This window comes from Apium graveolens, chromosome 10 (genome assembly GCF_009905375.1).
Source record: "Apium graveolens cultivar Ventura chromosome 10, ASM990537v1, whole genome shotgun sequence".
Taxonomy (NCBI): Eukaryota; Viridiplantae; Streptophyta; class Magnoliopsida; order Apiales; family Apiaceae; genus Apium; species Apium graveolens.
This window is the reverse complement of record NC_133656.1, coordinates 164,049,065-164,056,354: the sequence shown is the minus strand read 5'-3', so window position 1 is coordinate 164,056,354 and position 7,290 is coordinate 164,049,065. Positions and strand designations below refer to the sequence as shown.

Genomic DNA, 7,290 nt, shown 5'->3' with positions numbered 1-7,290 from the left:
TCATCCCTAACTTCAGCTTCGACTTCTTTTGCCTTTTCAGCATCAGCTACTTTTCCAGACCTTAAGGTAATAGCCTTGACTTGCTCTTTGGCTTCCTTCCTGCCTGGTACTTCCGTGTCACTGGGAAGAGTGCCAGGTTGACGATTGAGCACTGCATTGGCTAATTGACCGATTTGATTTTCCAAGGTCTTGATAGAAACCGCCTGACTCTTGCACAACAGCTTAAGTTCCTCAAAATCAGCACTAGTAGGTGCAGCTGCACTTCCCTATTGAGGATATGATTGCCTTGTAGCATACTGCTGTGGTTGCTGGAATCCAGGTGGGTTAAACTGTTTACTTACTCCTTGCTGATATGGTGGCTGAATAGCATTCTGATTATTCCCCCAGCTGAAATTTGGATGATTTCTGTTGTTAGGATGATAGGTCACTGGCACAGGCTGCTGTTGTCGCTGATAATTATTCACATACTGAACAGATTCGTTGACAAGAGAACACTGATCCGTAGCATGAGAACCTGCACAAAGCTCACAAACCATAGCTATTTGATTAACTCCATACGTAGCCAGAGAATCAACCTTCATTGATAGCGCTTGGAGCTGGGCTGCAATAGCGGTGGCTGCATCAACTTCCAGAATACCTGCTACCTTGCCTGACGTCATCCTCTGAGTTGGGTTTTGATGCTCATTTGCAGCCATCGTCTCGATAAGATTATACGCCTCAGTATAGCTTTTAGCCCATAAGGCGCCTCCAGCTGCTGCATCGAGTATGGGCCGAGATTGGGCCCCCAAACCATTATAAAAACCAGTGATTACCATCCAATCCGGCATTCTATGATGTGGACATTTTCTCAACATTTCCTTGTAGCGTTCCCAAGCCTCGCACATAGATTCTGTAGGTTGCTGCGCAAATTGAGTAAGAGCACTCCTCATAGCAGCAGTCTTTGCCATTGGATAAAACTTCACCAGAAACTTTTGCGCAAGATCTTGCCACGTAGTGATTGACCCAGCTGGTTCAGAATGTAACCAGTCTTTAGCCTTATCCCTCAGTGAGAATGGGAAAAGCCTCAACTTGATAGCCTCATCAGTCACGCCATTATACTTAAAAGTGCTGCAGATCTCGACAAAATTCCTTATGTGCATGTTGGGGTCTTCAGTTGCCGTTCCTCCAAAAGAAACAGAATTCTGCACCATCTGAATAGTGCCCGGCTTGATTTCAAAGGTGTTAGCTTGAATAGCCGGATGAAGGATGCTTGACTGAATGTCATCAATTTTTGGCCGAGAAAAATCCATAAGAGCTGGATCAGCTTGAACAATACGATCTCCCATGTTTACTGGTTCTTTCTGCTCAGTTCCTGAATCTGAATCCTCAAAATCTAACTTCTCCGGTGTATCAAGAACTTCGTCTTTCTCCTTAGCTGTATCTAAGGTCCTCTTGCGAGCACGAGAACGAGTTTGCATAAACGTTTGCTAAAGTACCTGAAACACAACCGAAAAGAGTAATTAACTACTACGTCCTAATCACTGAGTCCTAATGACCAATGATGGTAAGTACATAAACTAAACAAATATGCCGAGTCCCCGGCAGCGGCGCCAAAAACTTGTTAGGGCGAAATCACGCACTAATATTCATGCAAGTATACGCGTTCGCAAGTAATATAGAATACTTTCTAGTTCGTTCCCTCAGAGACTCAGACTAAGTTATTGTCTAATTTAACTCACTCACCAATGTATGACTACTTCTCAATGTTAAGATAATAACACTTAAAATTGTTGATTAAATATTAACTATAATTAACTACTTAATTAACCACTTAACTAACACTTCAATTTATCAATAATAAAACACTCATGAGATCACAACTTCATTATTACTTCCTTCTATAGCCATAGTTATTACCTTTAGCATGTGACAGTGATGATATTAATCGAATAACACGAAACTGATAAAAGCCAACTTTCATTGTACTAATACCATTCTACCAAGCATCCACAATTAAGATAGAAGTTGAATAGTCATCAATTATGTTGAGTTCCTATATGTCTACAGAAATTGACAACACAACGATTTAAGCACAAGTTATTCCTTTTTGATTACATAGGGCAAATAAAACTGTTAGAGTTACCCACTAATCATGCACAACGTACATGAACCTATGCTAGCATGGCAAGTTCTAAATCTCAAGATCCACCGTCGCTTCACAAGAGATTAACACCCTATCTTATATGTTCGCGACGCACATAAGACGAATACGCATAACCAATACTAGATATCATGCAATCATCACACACTAAAGTATTAAACAATTAACTAAAGAATTCCATAATAAATCCGTTGCAACCCCATGATCACGATTAGCCCATAATAGAACTTATCTCCATCATGGGTTCATATAAAATCATGATAAACAAACACAAGAAAATAACAACTAAACTAATTATATTAAAACAGAGTACGTCACAAGAGTAAATAAATCAAAGCAAGAAAACTAGCATCCAACGTTACAACAAAACAAGAATCACAAGAATATATGCTTCCTCTTCGTTGTTGTGTGCTAAATCGGTCTTCTTCCTTATCTCCTTCGCTTCTTGCAAAACACAATCTAAAACATAATCTCCTCTTAATACTCTGTGAAAAACGTCTCAAATCTACCTATATAATAGTCCCATAAAACTCAGATTACATAGAAGTTGGAAGCCAAACAGAAGTAGAAGTCTAAAATAATATATCTTTTTCCCCGACCCTGCGCGGCCGCTCAGCATTTCTGCGCGGGCGCGCAAGGCTGCTGCGCGGCCGCTCAGCATTGCTACGCGGGCGTGCAGGACCCTACTGGAAAATTTCCAGGTTTGCTCCGTTTCTTCGCCGTAATCTGCCCGTTTTTTTCCTCTCGCAATGGTGAACACACGCCAAGGCTTATTCTTGATGATTCCTTCTCCGAAATGCAACTAATACCCTGAAATGCATAAACACTAGAAAAACGCATCAAATACACAAAATACTTGATTTCAAGACACCAATTTAAGCCATTTTAAGACGTTCTAAGTGGTATAAAATGCCACTTATCAATGCCCGGCTTCCTCACATGTAACACGCTCAGAGCCTCCAATAACTTTATTTCCAGCTTCATCTAAAAGCTCGATGGAAATAGTTTTTGACGAGGTATTCTCTTCAACCCTCGGAGCGTCGACAGCCCCAGCCTTCGATTTCTTCACCAACATCATCATCGCTTTCTCCATTTCCACCAGCACTCCGCTTTCTAAAAGCTTTTTCAGCGAACTCCCAGCAACTAAAAAAAAACCAACAACACATAAAAAGTTACATCAACAAAATTGTATATGTAGATATGAAACAAGTAAAAAAAAGAACGAAAAAGAAAGAGGATGACTTTGAAAGAAAAATTATAAAGGTCTTACGGTTATGCTCTTCAAGGAACTTAAAATCCTTCAAATCATTATGTGTAAAAATGGGTCTTGATCCCTGAAACCCATCAAGATACTCAGCGTCATATTTATCGAGACCATTTAGATACACGACCGTGTCACCTTCCGACAGGGCCTTACAAACTCTAACTCCTTACCCCCGATATAAACCCACTTGGGATGATACCCCGAATTAGAAGATTTAACACTAACAATCATGGGACGCTTACTCTGGGTATCGAAGTAAACCTGACCGTTATGATATCGAATACAAAATATTGAAAAAAATAGTTTTACTGAAGGAATCCTATCTTTCTCACTACACAAAGTGATAAAACCAGTAATCTAAGCTACAGAGTTAGGCGACAACTGAGCAACCCCACACCCAATAGCCTCGTACATCGCTAAGTGGAAGGGGTGCATCGGAAGTCGAAGACCATATTCAAACATAATTAAAGGGATACCGTGCATACCAAATTCGGGCATCACCCACATACGCTCGTCAGGGGTCGGAACACGTAACTTGTACCCATTCTTTAAATCAACCCAAGACTCTAATTTCGCCATATTTAACCGATGATTAGAAAAGTGACTTATATAGTCAAGACTACTACCCCGAGGAAACTCAAAGCGACCAATTTCCAAACTCTCACGAAGAACTCTCTCTCTGAACTCTAAGGTACGAGGACTGAGTGGCGGGATACCTTAGACGCTACCTCGACGCCAGAGAAAAGTTCGGCTTCGTTCATAAAGTCAAAAGATTTACACGAGTTTAAGTTAGGAATTTCTAGATTATCTAAATTTATAACAGATTCTTCATCTCCTTCGTCTAGAGGATGTTTCTCAGGATTTTGAAAAGGATTAGAAGAGGAAGAATCGGGATCAGCCATGGATTCGAAAGAATACAGTCAAGAACACACTAAGACAATCAAGATTTGGAGATGAAGAATGCAATTTAGAAATCTGAACAGCTACGTTAAAAATCTAAGTAAAATAAAACAGTTAAGATCAGAGAAAACTTACAAAGGAGGTGGCAAAGCCCGGAGAGAGGATTGGTCCCTTTAAAATAAGCACTGTAGCATCCGCTTGATAAAGAGAAGGAAGATGAAAAGTTTTCTCATATTTAAATCATCGCATTCCTTCCTCACCCACATGCATAATTATGCAGGAATAGTAAAAAAATATATAAAATAATATATATATATATATATTAAGCTAAAATTTTAACTTTATTCCTTTTTATTTACTTCTTATTTTTTGCAGGTCATAAATAGGTGCTGCAACAGCAAATCTAAAGATATTGTAACAATATTCGCGGGGGACAATTGTTGGGCCTCATAATTGGGAAAGAAGTAAAGATATTAGACAGGACTAGAAGATAAGAGTTTCTAGATAAATAGCCCAATAAGGGCCCATTTGTAAGGAAAAAGGCCCAATTAGGGATCCCTATAAATTGAGCATATTTGCCCTACTTGTAAGGGGTTGGAAAAATAGTATCAATAAAATAGTTTTGTTCCTCATTTACAGAAGCTCATCAATTTCCAACTCAATTTCCAATTTTAAATGCTGAGATACCATCTACATCAACCACACCAGCTCTGGAGATAAATTCTGATGTTCAGAATTTAAATGAAACTGTTCCTGAATCTCCAATTGCTTCACACACTGTTGTGTTGTCAGAACATAATGAGTATTCCTCAAGTTCTGAAGATAGTGATTCTGCTGAGACTCCAGTTCCTATACTAGGAAAGGAAGAATTGGTGAAGAAATTTGTTGAAAAGGAAGCACCTATTCCTTGGGAGGATACTCACAGAGGTGTGGAGTGGACCAAGAAGTGGAATGACACTGATTTCATTCCAAGTTCTAACATTCTGACAGAGCATATTGCTAAAGCTGATGAGTTGCTCACAAATGCTGATTTAAAGACACAACTCAAAATCACTGCTCTATCTACCAAACATCTTCAAGGTCTACATTCTTCTACTCTTGAGAAGGTTGATACACTAAAGGAACATGCTGATAAGCTAGATCTACAGCTTAAGCTTGACAAGAACAGATATATCAGACCTACTCTTGAGAAAATTGAAGCCATTGAGAAGATTCAAGAGAAGCAACAGGCCCAAATTGATGAGGTCCTGGCTTACCAAGTTTCTCAGAAAGCTCAATTGGAAGAAATCCAATCTTCAGTTGAACTTCTTCTTTATCTCTTGCTTCCTGATGATGCCAAAAAGGGGGAGAAGGTAGTTAAGTCGAAATGCTCACCTACTGAAATAGTGAAGAAAAAGGATGATAAATGTAACACCCCCAAATCCGGGGTCGGGGATCCGGGTTGTCACGAGTTCCATTTCCCTTAATAATACTTAATCTTAATAATCAACCAACTACTGCGTATTGTGACCCCACAATATACACACACACCACAAGTTATAGTCTCAGAGATGAATATCCAAAAATAACACAAGTTATTTTATTCCACAATTATAAGCCATTACACCTCAAAAGGGTTTCTGAATAAATTTACATATTCCTTGCCATTATTACAATTCATGATATACATAAGTCTGGTACATCAATAGTTGAAAATCTAGCCTATTGGTAGTTCCTACCTCAGCTACGGCGGCATCAACGCCTACAGGAAACTGCGGAACGTTTCCTATCCGCTCGCGAATTGGGAGCTTGATCCTGTTCATCTTGTCTCTCTGTTGTTGTGTGATGAAAGAAGAAAGCAAGTGTGAGCAACAAGCCCACCGAAATAATATGTATAATAATTAACAATATATGAGCATTCTCATAGTACTCATGAAAGTCTTGGTCAAGAAGAAATGAACCAAGTTTGATCTCTTAATGCGACCAAGTCGCAAAATATTTAGTATATATATATATATACTTTTCAAAATCTTGAAATCCTCTTCCATGTATAATATACACAGAGTTCCAGTTTATAACTGTATAAAAATATTGTTGCAAGGTGATCTCATATATCTAACCTTGTCTCAACGTTTTTCTGAAAATCTTTGTCATGCATAAGATAATCATTAACTAGATATAATTTGAAAAGGTAAAGTTACGAGATACTCCAATATACTTATATCTTTTCCAAATACTACTTGAACTACCACCGTTCAAGTTATAATCAGTTTCAAAACTTCATCACATAGATTAGACTACAAGATAAGACTTGAATAGATCCAATCTTTGAAATATCATTTGAAAGAAATGAAGTTACGAGATACTTCATTAAGTCCCGATATATATATCCATTTATATCTCTCATACATTTCCCGAAAACCTTTGTCATGTAAAGTATGAACAGAGTTGCAATATCCAATGAATTTGGAAAGAAAAGAATTTTGGCATAAACCCAATATTTTGTTGATCAGGCAAAGATACCAATAAGTAACCTTTTCTACTAGTAGATGGATGAATCCCCCACCGGTCATCACCCTGGCCTCATTAGGACCTTGTGTTGGACCGCCATCCGGCCTCTTACGCGTTGATGGGCTGCCACCCAGCCACTTACACTTTGATAGACCGTACCCCGGCATGTCGCTTATGCCGACTCAATTAGATGGACTTACTTCCCGAACGTTGGGTAAGTAATCAATTCATTTATCAAAACAGCAACCTCGTTGCGAATATAAAATACACCACAGAGCCGGATCCCTCAATTTTTAAGCGAGTATTTAAATCCCCTTCGAAAGGAAGATCTTAAATTTGAAAACGAGTTTTGGGATCTGCTCTAACTTTTAAAATCATTTTGAAGACTCGAAAACATTTTTAAAAATGTTTGGAGTAATGCTGATTTAATGAAATAAATCAGTCCCGATATGTTGGAGGATATCTGAATATTATTATTTAAATAATATTCCCATAA

General features: G+C 38.6%; 1 non-coding gene across 1 annotated transcript; it reads left to right on the top strand.

Annotated features, from left to right (window-relative positions):
- The first annotated feature begins 825 nt into the window (after positions 1–825).
- LOC141694234 (small nucleolar RNA R71) lies at positions 826–932 on the top strand. The gene has a single exon (XR_012563556.1). It is a non-coding gene; the product is annotated as a small nucleolar RNA R71 (small nucleolar RNA).
- Positions 933–7,290: the final 6,358 nt, after the last annotated feature.